The sequence below is a fragment of the Sarcophilus harrisii genome, chromosome 4 (assembly GCF_902635505.1).
Source record: "Sarcophilus harrisii chromosome 4, mSarHar1.11, whole genome shotgun sequence".
In the NCBI taxonomy this organism is placed as follows: Eukaryota; Metazoa; Chordata; class Mammalia; order Dasyuromorphia; family Dasyuridae; genus Sarcophilus; species Sarcophilus harrisii.
Genome location: NC_045429.1, coordinates 145436576 through 145454859, shown reverse-complemented (window position 1 = coordinate 145454859; position 18284 = coordinate 145436576). Strand labels below are relative to the sequence as shown.

Here is an 18284-nt window from a genome sequence, read left to right as displayed (position 1 = left end):
TTGGAGGACTGAGAAATAAGAGCTAAAGAGCTAATGAAATTGTTCATTTTGAATAAGGAAGTGATAATACACATAGGTAAATGCAAAAATGTCATTATAAATGATGACAAACTTTTTATGAAGTCTTTGGGAAATAACTTGGAAATTATCACAGTTCAGTAAAGGTTTTAGATACTCTCTAGAAGGGACAAAGCCAAAGTATAGGTGGAAGATGCTGTGTGTTAATAAAAATTTAAATGAGAAAATGTCATTTCACACAATACCAAGCTTCTTAGCTCAGAATACAATGTGTAGCTTTGCTTCACACTTTTAGGGTGGAGTATACTTCCTCCTATCTTAAGATGATATCTTAAGAAGATGTCTGAAGGAATACATTTTTTTAAAATGCCTATTTCAGCTTAGTGATGTAGAGTTAGAAAAGGATGAATACACAGAAAATAACATAATATGCTAAAAGAATGGCTATTTTTAGAAAGGCAAATGGGAAAATAAAGGTAAATTGAAAGGAATAAATGAAGATTCTTAGGTTGTGGTCCTTTTTTGGAAACAGTATCAAATGAAAGTATCATCATGAACAGTATCAAAAAATGAAAGTGGATTAAAGAGCAGAGTTGATGGTTTAACATATTTATTTGGGTTTTACAAGGCATTTTGAAATAACATTAAAAATTTGAGTAAATTACTCTGGGGCATAACCTAGCTAGTTACTAAGAAATCAGGAACTCTGCTTTATATTTAAGATTGATTACCCTGAGTATATTACCTGTATTCAAGGAAGGAGATTATATTTGATAATTATACTGTGTAACAGAGTAGATAGACATTTTTCAATTAGGAATAGCGACTGGTCAGGGTACAGGAACCCAGCCATTAGTATAAATGTCTCATTCCCTAAGAGAACAGTTAAAAGGGGGTTGGAATCAGTCAGTTAAATAGTTGTTTACTGCTGTGGAGGTGATCGAGCCCGACCAAGTGAATCTAAGCTCCTCAGCATGTTGTGATGGCTCAGGCAGTAGCCAGAAAGTCCTTCAGAGTAGAAGGTGCATTACTTTTTGTAACCTACCCAGAAAAGACATGATGTAGAGAAAAGATGAGAGAAAAGGAGACTAGTACCTGAGGGTAATGTTGAGAAAAGAATTCATAAAGGGAATAAAATATCAAATCTAGAATGTCAAAATAAGTAGCTGGCTTTACAGAAGGATGGTGTCAAACCATCTTACTAAGTTGTGGTCTTCTGCCTTTAGGAGTGGAATAAAAGATACATCATAGTGATTCTTATTCAGGGTCTTCCAATTGTCCTAGATTTGTATTTACTTTATGTATGAAACATTATTTGATACAACTTTACTATGAGTATCATAGAACATATATTTGATAATATGTAACCAGAAGAAAGCATGATGGTGAGACTCATTTCTCCTTTGGTTTTATTTTACTTGCCGTCAAATGGGCTTGTAGATGGTTTTAAAAGTTTCTTAATCATTACACTGGTGCTTCAGATGATGGAAGAAAAAAAAAATTATAGGGCAGAAAGCTTCATTGTTGAAGACCAGTACTCTAGGCTCATATAAATAAGAGGTGAATATAATCAAAATGAATAAGCAAGATGATGAGTATTTATTAGTAGAATCATGACCATTTCTCTGAATGCCTTGGCTCTGGGTTGGCAAGAGGGTTATTTAGATTCTCAGTCTCTCCACCCCCAATCAATTTCTTTCTCTCTCTCTCTCTCTCTCTCTCTCTCTCTCTCTCTCTCTCTCTCTCTCTCTCTCTCTCTCTCTCTCTCTGTATATGGATATATTGTATATGTATATACATATATGTCTATATGTGTATATACACATAGTATGTCTGTGTTCATGCAGATATTATATATACACACGTGTGTATGTGATATATGTTTATTCTGCCACAGTTTACATCATATTGTTGCTGCAGAATCTGTGACCCTATATCTAACTTGGTACTGAATGTGAATTTGTTATTATGTGCTATTTAGAATTCTGATCATTACAATTCAGCTTCTCATTTACAGATATTAGCATCTGTGATCTCTGTGATTTGGCACTTCATAAGAATATTAGATCAGTCTTCAAAATGGATTAAATTAGGAAATATTAAGCAGGAAAGTTGAATTCTTTAGAGAGGAAACTAGCTGGGTATAACTATCTTAAGAGAAGAGTAAAACTTGTTATTGTGATGAAGGGAACTCCCTAATTGGCCCCTGATTCCATAACAACTTTCTACTCATATCTTGATTCTATGAAATGCAAATGATCTTTACTTTTCTCTTGGACTTTTTTTTTTTTTTTTTTTTTGCAACAGTCGTCTAATTGATCTCCTTGCCTGATTCTCTCATCTTCCCATCTTTCTTCCATACACCTAGCAAGCCACTATACCCAAATTACAGATCTGATCATGTTACCGCTTATGCAAAAATCTTCAGTGATTCATTCTTGCTTTTTAAAGATTAAAAACTTCATCTGGCATTTCAATCCCTGTATAATCTGACTTCCATATACCTTGCCAAACTCTATCTCAGTCAAACTAGTATTCTAGTTGTCCTCCCATGCCTAGTTATGTCATCTCCCACCTCCATTCCCTTGCACAAGTGAGTTCTCTAAGTCTGGAATATATTTCCGACTGATCTTGCCATTGTGGAATCCTTGCTTCCTTCAAAACACAATTTAGATGATGCCTTACTTGGGATTACTCTCCCTTTATTATCAATTAACAAGATCTTATTAAAGACCCATTAAATGCCATTAATTGTGCTGGATATACAAAGACAAAAGTGAAATTGCCCCTGTCCTCAAGGAGTTTACATTGAGTTGGAGGAGACTGCATATGCTCATACAGGATGGATCAAAAATCTCAGTGCAGTTTCAGGCTTAAATAGCCTCCAATCTCTCCTGAAAAGTAGGGAAGCTCCAACAAACCTATAATAGTATAATCATTATCCATATATCAATTAATATGACAATTATAAATCTCATGGCAATGTTTGTGTGCCTGTTATAATTTTCCTTGTTTACACAGTCCCTTGAAAGAAGATATTTCCTTTCGGTCTTTATATTCACAATGCCTAATATTCTAATAAATGTTTCATTTAAATTTAATTGAATAACTTGGTCACTTTATGTCACCTTCTCCTTATAGGTGATTAGAAAGTGAAATCAGATGGGTTCTTTTTAGAAAATCCAAAACTCTGGTATTTCCTAAATAAATGTCTGTGATATTCTAAACTTATAAAAGCACATGCATCTATATTTTAAAGGATAGGTAATTAGATTAAATTTTCAAATTGTTCTGTACCTAGATTAACTCTTCCTATATGATCATGATTTGCAGTAAAGAAAAATTGACCCACATGCTGTCTCTATTCCCCAGGTTTGTTGTTGTTGTTGTTGTTGTTTGTTTTGTTTTGCTGAGCTCAATGCAATATAGGTGTTTAGTGTATGTGTGGTGCATGTGTGTATAGCTCTTACGTGTGTTATTCATTGGTTTGAGTGTATAGTTGTACCTAAAATACTGATTCCAACTAATGTTTGGGGATACTAGGTAAGAAGAAGAAACTGGTTTAGAGTGGCTAAGAGGTGCCTGAAGCTTCACATCCAAAGAGCTCAACAATCTCTTCTCATCCACCACCAACCCTCATAGTCTGTCAACAAGAAATGAATTTCGATTTAGAAATTAAATTCAGAAATTTTAAAATCCAAATAATCCTTAGAAAGTTGTACGATCATTTAGTTTTTAATGGTGATTTTTTTTTTTTTCAGATCAGCATCTACATAATCAGCAAGAACATTTTGGATGAGGAATTTCGGATGTTGGATTTAGATTTAATTGTGGGACTTGAGATGTTAAAGAGTAAGAGCAACAGGCAATATGAAAGTATTTAGGATAGGGGTTTAGAAAAGTATTATTGGAAGAAGTTTATCCATCATGATTGGGGAGGAGACCATAAAGAACCTTTATAACTTATGCTTATCAAGTTCTCACTGGTTATATTTTGTGTTAACATTTATTAAGAGCTTCCAATATGCAAGGCCTTAGGCTAAGCACTGGAGATGCAAAGATTAAAAAAAAAAACCTACATAGTTCATGCTATCAGTTTAGAACATAATAGGGTAGGTAATATGGTATAACATCATCACTCACATATACACAAACACACACACACACATACATATAGGCTTTACAAAGGCTTTCCTTTTAAATGGATACACTATACAGATGTAAACAGACAAAGGAGTTATCTAAACAAATTTATATTTATGGTTTGGGGAAGGACAGATGATTTCACTTGGTAGGGAATAGAGTGTGTGCGAAAAGGACGGCAAAGACAAGGAGGATATAGCACATGACTTGACCCTTGAAGGAAGAGCATCTAATCAGAGAGATGAGTGAGAATTGTAGATACAGGGATATATAAAGGTGAAGATAATTCTGTACAGGATATAGTCTGGGAGTAACCAGTATTTCTGATTAGTGGAATAATAAAGGAACTGAATTGGGGCAGGCAGGTAGCAAAGTAGATAGAGCACTGAATTCAAATCTGGATTTATACATTTAATTAGCTGTATGACCATGGGCAAGTCACTTAACCCTATTTACCTCAGTTTCTTCATCTGTAAAATGAGTTGGAGGGAAAAAACGGCAAGAAAACCACAAATGGGATCACAAAGAATTGAATAGAACTGAAACAACTGAGCAACAATAAGGTTTACTGGAACCAAATTGTTGAAGGTTTTTAAAGTCTATTCAGAGAAATCATACTTTATTCAGGAGAAACATAGAAGTATTTTGTATAGGGATGGCTTGTAATTAGTCCTGTTTATTTTAAGAGCTGATTGAAGAACCAATTAAAGTAAGAGACTAAAGATAGGGGCACAAAGTAGGAGGTTATTAATAGTGACAGGCTAAATTAAAACACCCCTTGTGAGGGCTTCACTGAGAGTGGTAAGAATGTAGCAAAAAAAGAGAGAAGGTTTTAAAAAAATCAGTAGAACATTCAACAACTTTTATCATTTGAATAGATTAGGAAGCTAGGCAGTGAGGTAGAAGGTAGAAGAGTCAAAGAATTAAAGGTGACTGAAGTTTGGAACCCAGGTACTTGAAACAAAAATGGCTCTTTCTCAGCCTCCCCCATATCTTTAATTCCCCCTTCTCGCCTCATCACCCCCACAACCCTGCCACCTGTGTAGCAAAAGAAAAAGTGTGTCATATTAAAAGATCATAACTATCTACCAAATTTGTGTATCTTTTACACAATTAATTTTAATTTAATTCTTAACTTTTGGAAATAAATTACATTTTTTTCAATCATTGAATGTTAGTATGGCAGGGAAGAGTTCCTTTTACAAATAATAGCATAAAAACAATATTTTTCACAAAAAGCCTGATGTATTTATGGTCGATGTCACATACAAGTAAACTAAGTGCCAAATATTTTTGTAGAGGGATTTCACTACAGTTTCTAACAGAAAGAAATGAAATGGGCTGTCTTACTGATTTATCTGTATAGATTCCAAGGAATTAGAAATTGAGACGGAATGAAAATTGCAAGATCAGTTTTGGGAATACCTTGTCTTAGAAATAGAGAAATCCCTACACAATTACCTGAGAATAATTTGCTTAAATTGGCATATGTGTGTATGCATTCATATATTAGACACACAAAATATTATATTTCATATTTTAAGACAAAATATTACTAGAGTTTTACAATAAAACAAGATCAATTTAGTTTGAAAGAATTAATGAACAACAATTGTACAAATTTGAGATAAGCTTACTGGGGGGGTCATTTTAATTATGGTTATCATAATCCAAATCTATCTCTGGTTTTCTAAAAAAATACTAAAGTACATATGTAACAAAGATAAATTAGAAAAGTTTAGTATAGATGCAATTGAAGTAATTCTTGTTTGTCTTTAGACTTTCCCTCAGAGATCACAAACAATAAATTTTTTAAAGAAGTTGAAACTAGGAAAAAAGATCAGGCTAGAAAAAGCAATCTTTCACTGTTAGGTACTCCATATGCAAGTGGCTTTGCAGAAATGGATATGCTATTATCATACCCAGCATTTTAAATCGCCCTTGTCAGGCTTAACTATTTTAGGTCAACTATGTATCCATAAAGAATAGTAAAGATCTACATTATCAAATATTCCCTCTGGGAAAACTATTCATTGATGAAAGTACTAGTGCATTAAAGTAGTAACAGGATTTTCAGGGCCATAAAGTGGTTGGTTCAGCCATAGACAATATTTATGAAGTGAAAATTCATTTATTTGCATAGGGAATCACTTAGAATTTCTTTTGACTTTTACTTGACAAAGAATTTTTTACATTAATCAGGTTCAGGGAAAAGAAGGAATTTGACAAATTTGAAACATACAACCTCAGAGGAGAAACTAATTTTGCCAAGTAATATTAAACATATTCAAGGCCAACAGGCATAATGGGATAAATTCTAATCTGCATTTGTAGTTCCTCTTTCTAATTTACCTCAATTGGGTAGTTAGGATTCTCCCCTTCCTCCCTTTCCTCCCTTTCCCCCTTCTCCCCACTGTAATTTTTCAAAAGGCATCTGTCATTAGTCAACCAAGAACCATTTACTGTACTATATAATAGATTACAAAGGATCAGAAAAAAAATATCATGGAGAAAATGGTCTTTCAGCTGCATATTGAAGCAAGTGAGCAATTATGTGAAACAGAGATGAGGAAGCAACATGTTCTAAGCATGGGTTACAGGTTAAGATTGGACCTGAACCTGAACACTGACACTCTGAAGGATCTGTGATTTCATTTAATGTGCCTCCCATGACACAGATAACAACCCACCCATTCTCTCTCTCTCTCTCTGTATATTCCATATATTCATGTCTTACCATAAATTCTCTCTAAGGACTCATTTAGTTCTTGGCACAGTGTAGAAGCTTAATAAGTATTCATTGATTCAAAGATTTTCCTCTCATTCTTTTGACATTGTGTGAATCTCATTGGAGTCCCTGAGCTCTGTCTGTTGTCTATCCTTCTCTCACTGTCACATGGAAAACCCAATTTCTATTCTAGATTTTTGTTTGCAATCAGATCAAACATAAAATAATATAATTTAGGACTGATAGAATTATTCATAGATCACAAAGTGAAGTATGTTAGAGTAATACCATCAATTTTTTTTTAGGAAAATCTTTTTAAAAATTTTTTTATTATAATAACTTTTTATTGACAGAACCCATGCCAGGATAATTTTTTACAACATTATCCCTTGCACCCACTTCTGTTCTGATTTTTCTCCTCTCTCCCTCCACCTCTTCCCCTAGATGGCAAGCAGTCCTATATATGTTGAATATGTCGCAGTATATGCTAGATACAATATATGTGTGCAGAACCAAACAGTTCTCTTGTTGCACAGGAAGAATTGGATTCAGAAGGTAAAAATAACCTGGGAAGAAAAACAAAAATGCAAACAGTTTACATTCATTTCCCAGTGTTCTTTCTTTGGGTGTAGCTGCTTCTGCCCATCATTAATCAATTGAAACTGAATTAGGTCTCTTTGTCAAAGAAATCCACTTCCATCAGATTACATCTTCATACAGTATCGTTGTTGAAGTATATAATGATCTCCTGGTTCTGTTCATTTCACTTAGCATCAGTTCATGTAAGTCTCTCCAAGCCTCTCTGTATTCATCCTGCTGGTCATTTCTTACAGAACAATAATATTCCATAACATTCATATACCACAATTTACCCAACCATTCTCCAATTGATGGGCATCTGTTCATTTTCCAGTTTCTAGCCACTACAAACAAGGCTGCCACAAACATTTTGGCACATACAGGTCCCTTTCCCTTCTTTAGTATCTCCTTGGGGTATAAGCCCAGTAGTAGCACTGCTGGGTCAAAGGGTATGCACACTTTGATAACTTTTTTGGGCATAATTCCAGATTGCTCTCCAGAATGATTGGATTTGTTCACAACTCCACCAACAATGCATCAGTGTCCCAGTTTTCCCGCATCCCCTCCAACATTCATCGTTATTTTTTTCTGTCATTTTAGCCAATTTGACAGGTGTGTAGTGGTATCTCAGAGTTGTCTTGATTTGCATTTCTCTGATTAATAGTGATTTGCAACACTTTCATATGAGTGGTAATAGTTTCAATTTCATCATCTGAATATTGTCTGTTCATATCCTTTGACCATTTATCAATTGGAGAATGGCTTGGTTTCTTATAAATTAGAGTCAGTTCTCTATATATTTTGGAAATGAGGCCTTTATCAGAACCTTTAACTGTGAAGATGTTTTCCCAGTTTGTTGCTTCCCTTCTAATCTTGTTTGCATTAGTTTTGTTTGTACAAAAGCTTTGTAATTTGATGTAATCAAAATTTTCTATTTTGTGATCAATAATGGTCTCTAGTTTATCTTTGGTCACAAATTTCTTCCTCCTCCACAGGTCTGAGAGATAAACTATCCTATGTTCCTAATTTATTTATAATCTCGTTCTTTATGCCTAAATCATGGACCCATTTTGATCTTATCTTAATACCATCAATTCTTAAGTCTTATTATTTCTGTATATTTTTAAATATGTTACTACTTTTTAGCACAGTAATTTGGGTCAATATATGTCCCTGTGTGCTACTAGATACTATACATTGGCATGCTTATCTTGGCAAGATGTGGTGAATCATGACTTTTTCCAAGTGTTCTTTAAGGATGTTCATTTATTAAAACAGTGTGGCAGGAATATCTTTACAATAGCTGCATTGTATCAAATTTTTTTTTTTTTTTTTAGCTATGCGCAGTGTTGCTGGTTTTGGATGTATGAATTAAAATATGTTAAAAGTAATATGGGGAAAGAAAAAGAGAGATGATTTTATTTGAAGTGCATATAAGAAAGAGATCATTGGATATGACCTAATGTTTTGAAAGCCTTTTGTAGTTACTCTTTATCTAACTAGATATTAAATAGTTATAGAATAATATAAACAATGCCTTTATTTACTAATATGTAATGTTCTTGGTTGGTTTTCTGGAAGCCTTGGAGCAGCCTTTATTTCAGTAATCACCACAAGAATAGCCAGGTGTTAAAGTCCAAATTCTTTATTATCTCCTTCACAATCTTGTCTCCTTTCCTGTGGCTGAGGCTAGCTTTCTTGGAGGCCTTCCAGAGTCTTGGTTTCAGTGGAGAAGGGAAGGAGGAGAGGTCTGCCGCCATGTTGATGTGAGATGGAGTGAATGAATCTGGCTCTGAGTCCCACCTTGGCTGAGTTTGTCCCAGTTTATATGCTCTACACTAAGTATAAACCAATCATTCTATCACTAGGAAACTATTATTTGTTGTAAGATTTAATCAATCATACTGAATTTAAGGAACTATAAATCACCATGCTAAACTAGATAATCATTGTCTCATCAATTCCACTGAGTTAGTCTTGCTTCAAGTACAAGAGTTCTGGCCCATAACACTAATACTCTTTTTTAAGTATTATCTCTCATTTCCCATCTATGGACTAAAATATAGAAAATTTGTTTTTAGCTTCAGTTACCCCACAAACCTTTTAGGATCTTACCAAGTTTCCTACTGTTGATAGGCTCTTCAAAACTTGCATAAGATTAAGGGATTTCTCTTGGTCAGAGAGTGTAAACCTCTTCTTTTTTTTTTTTTCAAAATAAAAAACCATGGTTCTATGTAGTGTATCTCTTTCCAATACTTCATGGGCCGAGTTGAACAAATCCCTTTATGGGGTATAACTTTCCCATTTGAAGCTATAACAGCATATTTTTCTGAGCATGAAAAGGCAAATAGGGATTGAAGTTGATGCTAGATTTTATAGAAGTTAAGTCATTGACTTGGGTAACAATTAATTCTAAGATAAAATTAAAATTAAAAGCAATTTTGAAGATTGGCTTAAAATTATAATTAGTGTCTATGCTATATCAAAAGTTATAATTCTTATAATTGATAATGCTCGATCATTTTTAATATGCTTTATTGCATGAAGGCAGCAGGTTGAAAGGTTATGTAGGTGAAATAATAGGAAACACGACAATTTACACAGATCAAAGCAAGTGGTTATAGAATATCTCTTGTTCAGGTGATGATAAACATTTAGGCTTGTCTAGCAGCAGGTATGTATGGGACAGATAATATAACTGGACAAATTGGATCCAGAGCTGAATAGAAGGAAAAAAAAAAACATATTGGGTAGCTTTTGGGAAATGACTGATTATCTTTGACAATCCTAAGTTTCTTAGGGAAATGAAGACCTTTTTAATATCAGCAACTGGTATTATCATATGGGAGTGATATAAAGCAGTGTCAAAGAATTGAAAATAAAAATCACATAGAAGGTAATGGAGAGGTACATGGTAGGTATAAGTAGACTACAACTTATAATTAATGAGAAAGTTTGAAAAAGAGGAGAAATAACATGTACCTTAAAGGAAATATGTGATAGAATGAGAATGTGGAATGGTCATGTTCCAAGAATGAGAAGTGACATATAGTTAGCCAAAGTGTTCCACTAGTGTGCTTGACATATCAAGAGAAAATGAGGAAGGCTGCTAATATATTGTGTGGATCCTTTATTTCAAACTTATAGTTGGATATAAACAAGAGTAAAGATGAATGGGCATGGATAGTTTGTGATCTGAATTATTTACAGCACAATAAACTGAAGGGGTCATAGATCTATTTGTGTAATATAAGGCATAGTGTCCAAAACAAGGAAAGTCATAGCATCATTGTATTCTGCCATGACTATTGATTTTTGGTGGCATTCTTTGGGAAGATTATTGATAAACTGGAGAGAATCCAGTAAAAAAAAAATCAAACCAGAATTGCAGGAGTAACTTGAAATCAAGTACTTGCTGACAAAATTTGAGGAGAACTTTGAAGGTATTTGGGATGGGAAAGAGCATACTGCAGGGGAGCATCTAAAAGCCGTCTTCAAATTCTCTTAGAACTTCCTTTTCTTTTGTAACCCCTGTTTGCTACCTCTATCTTTTTTCTGAATGTCTCTTGTACTAACTTGTTCTTATTTTCAAGTTTATACCTTTGTAAAATTCCTTTGGGATTGAGGTTCTGGAGCGCCTTTCAGTGAATAGCAGTGTTCTTGTGTCTGCCATTGGGCTCTTGAAAATAGACAAAGCATTTAAAATAACCTGGCATGTGCCTCTTATATAAGGATAAAAACTGGATCTGCTTCCCTTTTATGTGTGATTTTAAAAAAATCAAATGAACAGAGAATTGTCAAAAGTGAGAGGCTCAAAAATATTTGTGATTTGCTGTGTTCTATATAGTTATTTGATGAAACAAAGTTTGTATCATAACCCCTTCCCTGGAACAATATAAGTTAGTACCTTTCCTCGCTCGTCTTTTTTTTTTTTTTACTTTCATTGTGGATTGCTTTCTGACGTCTATAATTCAAAAATTATTCACAGATGTAAATCCTAGCCTGAAATGTGAAAAAACTCTTCAGCAGTTACTCAAGATTCCAATTTGGAAACTTAATATTGTTGAAGAAGACGAAGATACATTTCTATATACAATGTATCCAAGATACATTCTTCCGATAGTAAGAAAGTTTCTGTGTTTTGGGTATGTGAGAGACTAGATTGTTATCAAATAAAATTAAATTTTTTCAAAGTGTTTGTTTAGCCCATAGTCAGACTCAGTAGCTGAATATAAGTCTGAAACAGGTGATGAAAGGTCTATTTTAGCTATGTGATTATGTACAAATCCCTCAACCCCTCTGAGTTGGCTTTTTAATCTGTCAAATAATCAAATCAGTGATGACTATCTGTGTTATCTTGGGCAAATGAGAACCTTTCTGCACCTTGGTTTTCCTCATCTATATGAGGAAATAAGTGGGTTTAAATAAACCCTGGAGTTCTTCCTAATTCTAACTCTAAGGATCCAATTTGGATAATAACTTGCAGTACCTACATCATTGAGCTATTGTAGGGAAAGGTTATGCAGACTATCATAAAACTTAATTATATGGATCAGAACTAAACCTGTGATTAGTATGTGGAACTTTCCTCTATTAATGCAGGTTGACACCATTATTGTCATCAAGAAAGAACTTCCCAGAATCCTGAAGGGGTTGGGTGATTTGTCTAGGATCACACAACCAGCATGTGTCAGAAGTGAAACTTGAATCCAGGTCTTCCTGGCTTTTGGGCCAGTTGTCTACCTACTAGGCCATGCTGCCTCTTCTTTAAATCCTAGAGCCAGGACAGTTGTGGTTTATTATGACTATGATTTAGCTTTACATTTAGTAGCTTCTCATGCAGTCTTTTGTATAAAGCAGGCTTCAGATGAATGGTTCTAAAGTTGAATAGAGGTATTGCTAAGACATGTAAATGAAAATATTTAAGGAAAGATTGAAAATTTTATTAAAATAATTTCTGAGATGCAACACTATTACAGATTTCAATATTTTAGAAATAAGAATCATTGGTTAGTTCTGTCACTTCCTAACTATATGATCTTGGCCAAATAATATTCTGGAGTTTAGTTTCTCCTTCTGAAAAATAGTGATGATGGCTGTTCAACATTATCCTACAGGATTAGGTAAAGTACTTTCCACATTGGAAAGTACTTGGTTTTCCACATTGGAAAGCACTCTCCAAATGAAAGGGGGAGAAGCTATGTGGTACAGTGATTAGGGTACTGGGCTTTAAGTTAGAAAGAAATGACCAACTTCAAATCCTACCTCTGATTACAAACTAGCTGTGCAGCCCTGGGAAAGTAAATTTAACTTCTCATGGATTAGATTTAGATTGCTTCTGACATCACTTCCAACTCTAAATCTCTGACTCTGTGCCATTTTAATTGATCAAAAAATTGTCTTTGTGGCTAGAGAGGCAATGAAATGACATCTCGATACAAAAGAGAGAGACAAGTACTATAATTATATTGGAGATTAGTGGATGACAGATTTTTTTAGGTTGTTATTATTGTTAAAAAAGAAAAGAAAAGAAGGCTGTATTGGAGATATAATGGGTGGTTATACAGGCATTTGAAGGGCTGCACATGGAAGAAAGAGTAATTGTGATTTATTTAAGGTTGCTTGGCCAATAAATGTTAGAGATGGAATTTGAACTGAAGTTCTTTGCCTATAGAGCCACACTCATTCTCCTGTACCCTGCTGCTAATAGAACTATTTTGGAAAAGCCTTCAATATAGAAAGGTATTGGTCAAAATAGAATGAGTGAATAGATAGAATAGAACAGAATGGAATGGAATAGAATTCCAGTGAATACTGGATCCTTGTAAGAAATTTGTGAAAGAGTTGAAATTGAAATTCTATACATATACTTTCCCATTCATATAAAAGCATACATATTTATAATGATGTCATATTTTTTCCCATTGCAGTTTGGCAGTATTCCTTACAATCCAACATGACCTCCTCCTACTAAATTCTGGGCTCAGCTCATTGGAGTAGTGGAAAAGCAGAAAAAAATCCTAGGAATCACATATTTTTAGGCCATCTACAAATGTTAATTTAACTATTGCCATTCTAATACATTGATAGAAAAGTAATCTTAATGGTGTGAGAGTCTGAATTATATAGCCATCCTATATAAGTAGCAAATGATTTAGGGATAAAGAACATTATCTAACTATACAGACTTCTTTGATCCCTTGATTCTACAATATATTCTGTTGTTAGATTGAGAGAAATATTGGCATTGTATTCTGCATTTTGTTGAAGTTAATTTAAATTTGTGTGCTTGGAGGAGATATATAACAGGACAGCCTGACCTATATTGCATATTCAAAAGTGTTCATTAGAAGAGTCTCATAATTCTTATAAGTTAATTATTAATTCACAAGTTACTAAAGGTACAGTAGTAACATTTACTGATCTTATCCTTGCAGCAGACATAATTTATTATCCCCATGTTCAGTGAAGGTACTGAACTGGTTAATCCACTTACCAAAATACATGCCAATAGTAATGTTGCCCTAAAGTCTTCTTGCACAATATAGTAAGAATCTCTTTATTATTTTGAGACAAGACTCATGCTGCCATAAACCAACCAGATTATATACAACTTCTAATTTTACTTATTAGAACGTTTGGTTTGAAACATACTCTACTTCATACTTTTTTGGGGGTCTCCATACATTTTTGGGGCATCTTTTGATTCTCAAATTATTGTAATGAATTTTTAGGGTTTCTTTTCTAAGTAAAAAATGAATAACTCATAGACTATTACTCCTGAATTTGCTTCCCATATTAGCAAGACAAAATGCCCTGACTTATTGTGCTGGATAAAGTAAATGCTTTCAAAGTTAATTCTCAATAGTCGAAAGTCTTGGCAACAAAATAATTTCAGATACTAGTGGAAAATTTATGGATTCACTTAGAGCTTGTAGTGTATCATAATTTCAGTTTTATATCCCATGCAGTTCAGTGTTTTGGATTTTTAATGGGGCTACTGCAGTAATAATAAAAGTGATTCAAAATGTGCCCAGTAATTACAGAGATTTGCTGTTGCCTTTGCATTAAAAATGATGATGATTTACATTCAATGAAATTGCAGTCTGTGACTACATTTAGGATACTCTGCTACTAAACTGCTTATTAGTTATGGTCAGTGATTTAAAACTTAAGAGCTACATATTAGAAGAGTGTAAAATTATTTATTCTTTAATAGATAATAGTGAATTTGAAACGGACATTAGGTTAATTATAATCTTGTACATTAAAGGACGCATATTAGTCCTTTGTCTCCCCTTTAGTTCTTCTGAGATAAATTTCAAATCCAAGAAAGTTTATTGGATTAACTAGCTCAATGTGTTTATTATCAACTCCTGGTTTCTGTCCTCCCTTAATAAATGATTGATGACAAAATAGATTTTTTTTCACCAACTAGTCAAGTAGTGGAAAAGCAGAAAAAAAATCCTAGGAATCACATATTTTTAGGCCATCTACAAATGTTAATTTAACTATTGCCATTCTAATGCATTGATAGAAAAGTAATCTTAATGGTTTGAGAGTCTGAATTACATAGCCATCCTATATAAGTAGCAAATGATTTAGGGATAAAGAACATTATCTAACTATACAGACTTCTTTGATCCCTTGATTCTACAATATATTCTGTTGACAGATTGAGAGAAATATTGGCATTGTATTCTGAATTTTGCCCCCCCTCCCCTACAATTTGAGATATATGCAAATATCCTGTCTATTGCTGGAGGACAGGATATTTGCATTTATCTCAAAATGTAGGGCTGGGGGGAGGAGGGAAATCCGGATAGTGTCTCCTATTTTATGTCTACATAGGACATTTCTACAGAAAATTTTAAATGTGACATGATTTTGGAATGTTAGGTATGTATGCTATGATTGAAAAAGTATATAGTACTAGAAGTTGGGATATCTGGGTTTTAGCCTGAATTATGGAGTAGGCTAAGTTTGTGATCTCAGGTGAGTCATTGCAGTGTTGTTATGAGAATCAAATGAGTTAATATATGAAAACATTTTAGGAAAACTTTGCCTTCAAATCTAAAGAACAAAAAAAAAATAGAAAATATTTTTGTTGATGTTTCCTCTGTGAATCCAATGAAATTTCAGTCTAATGCCAGAGATTCCTTTTTAAAAAATTGTATAGGGAAAGCATAGAAATGAGATTTTTCTGCCTAGAGCAAGAAGAAATCTTTAGCAATCATCGAGTTCAGTTTTATTCATTTGGAAGATAAAGTTAAGTCAGTTTGTTACTTGACTAAAGTCACAAAGATAGTGTCTCCCTCGGGTTCTCTGATTCTTAATTCAGTGCACTTTCTATTGAATTCCTCCCAGTTGCCTTTACCCTCATCATGCCTTGTATGTTCCGAATGTCTACAACTTTAAGAGAAATGTGTCCTTGAAAATTTGCCTATTATGGATTATAGAAAAATAAATGGTTGCCTTGAAACTATTTTCAGATTTACAGTGTTTTTCATACACAAAATAAATTGGATCACGTCTAGTCAGCAGGATGTTAACTTGCACTGCCCTAGAATATCTCATGTCTGCCCATAGTAATAATTGCCAAAATCCTTAATTTAATTTGGTCTCATCAGTGGGAGGTTAACCCAGCTATTTTAAATTGTCTCAGTCTCTTGTAAAACATAATAAGTTATTTTAGGTTATAGTTTAATATATTGCTATCAAATGTAGATCCCCTTTTAAGATAACACTCAGTGTATTGTGATGATAATATTTCTTAAATGGATTTGTTCTCACATTTTTGAAGTAATTTTTTATAGGATGGGTATAAGTATTTAAACTATTGAATATTGTGCAGCAATACATTGCCTTGAAGTGGATCTAGTTACTGCAAAACATCTTTAGATCATTCCTTTGATTTTATTTCCCCCCCACACACACACATTATTTGTTCATTTGATAGGAACATTTATTAAGCATCTACTCCTATGCCAGACACTAGGGATACAACGATGAAATGAAAACAGTCCCTGTCCTCAAACAGCACATATTCTATTGCAAAAGCACTCCTACTATCTGAGAAACCATATAGTGCATTTATAGTATCTGTTGGAGGATAGTTTCTTTGTCACTGAGTTCGAACATTGCTCTCCTTAGCAATCACATTAACACAGTACCTAGACAAGGTAAGTGCTTAATAAATGCTTATTGACTGACTGATTCCAAATCTAGTGTCCTACCATCCTTGACTAGTTGGTGAAAAAAAATCTATTTTGTCATCAATCATTTATTAAGCAGCTATTATGTGCCAGGCACTGTGTGATTCATTAGGGAATTTGAAAGAGGCTCCTTGTAAAAGTTGGGACTTTAGGTAAAATTTGAAGGAAGCTAGGAGACGGAGATGAGGATGGAAAGAGTTCTAGTCAATAGGGGAGAGCCAATGAAAATGCTATAGTTGGGAGACAAGATCATGTGTTCTGTGCCTATGTCACAGATCTCAGGATATTTGGAGAGGAATAAGGTGTAACTGAAAGGCTGAGAAGACAAAAGGGATTGAGAATTCTATATTTGATGATAATGAGCCCCTGGAGTTTATTGAACAGGGGAGGGGAAGTGTTATCTAGTGATAATACTTTCATTTTAGGAAAATCAGTTTGATAGAATAAAAAAAAACTGAGTGGAATGGGGAGTTAGGATTCAAGGCTAGGTCTTATGATTTGTGATTCTCCATTCCATTCTGAAATCAGCTTTTTCCTTGGGACTTAATGATATATTTCAGTAGTTCATGAAATACTGTGCAATTATAGCAAGTGTGATTTTAAACTAAGTTATTTTCAAACCTAACTGTTAAAGTGGAAGACATATCTAATCTGAGATGACTATAGTTAGAAATCAGCAAAATGTCTTTACCTTGGAATTCAGTCTTAAAATAACAGTTTTACACTTGATGTCAGGGGATAAAAGATATTCTGCCTCCTCTCCTCAACCTTTAAAATAATATTTTAATGCAATGTAAATAAGGTTGAAAGTGAAATGAAAATGATTTAAGGAAAAATTTTGCAAACAATCTTTATTTTTGCCAATTCTTCCTAAATATGATTAACCGCCAATTCATATGTCATTTCAAAAGGTTAGTTACAATGCTAATGACACACTATGTTTGTTTAATTTGGCAACAGATGTCTGAAATAGAAGTATGACTTGAGGAGTAACAAAGAAGTCTTTTTTGGTTGGAGATAAGGAAAAATTTTTAGACTTTTAGAGCTATCCAGAAGTAAAATGAGCTGCCTGGGAATATAGAAGACTTCTTCACCAGAGTAAAACTAGAACCAATTGACTACTTGTTAATAATCATAAATGTATTTGTGTAGCTATTTAAGGTTTACAAAATGCTTTATGTATGTGACCTTATTTGATCCTTAGAAAAACCCTGAGGATAGGTGCTATTACTATCCTCATTTTGCAGATGAGGAAACAGTCTGAGGGAAATGAAATGATTTGCTGACATCACACAGTTAGTAGTCTGAGGAATGACTTGAATTTGTGTTTTCTTGACTTTAAGACTGTACCACCTAGCTGCTTCATATTTGTTACAAATGGAATTCTTGTTTAGATACAAATTTTGCTGGATGGTCGCAAAGGTTTCTTCCAAATGGGATACTATGCGATTCTTATAAGTAGGCAGGCTCTGTGCTTTAGATATATGAAACAGGGAAAGTGCAGTTAGGAGATACAAAAGCATCTTCTTATTCTGGGCATTTTGAATATCTCTTGGGGGAAGAGAGAGAGGGGGAAAGAGCCCATTTTTGCATCTGCTTGT

The 18284-nt window shown here is 33.8% G+C and overlaps 1 protein-coding gene across 1 annotated transcript in view; it reads left to right on the top strand.

Annotated features, from left to right (window-relative positions):
- Positions 1-18284, top strand: part of SAMD5 (sterile alpha motif domain containing 5) — a 32991-nt gene that overhangs the window by 3087 nt on the left and 11620 nt on the right. The gene's annotated exons all lie outside the window — the stretch shown is intronic.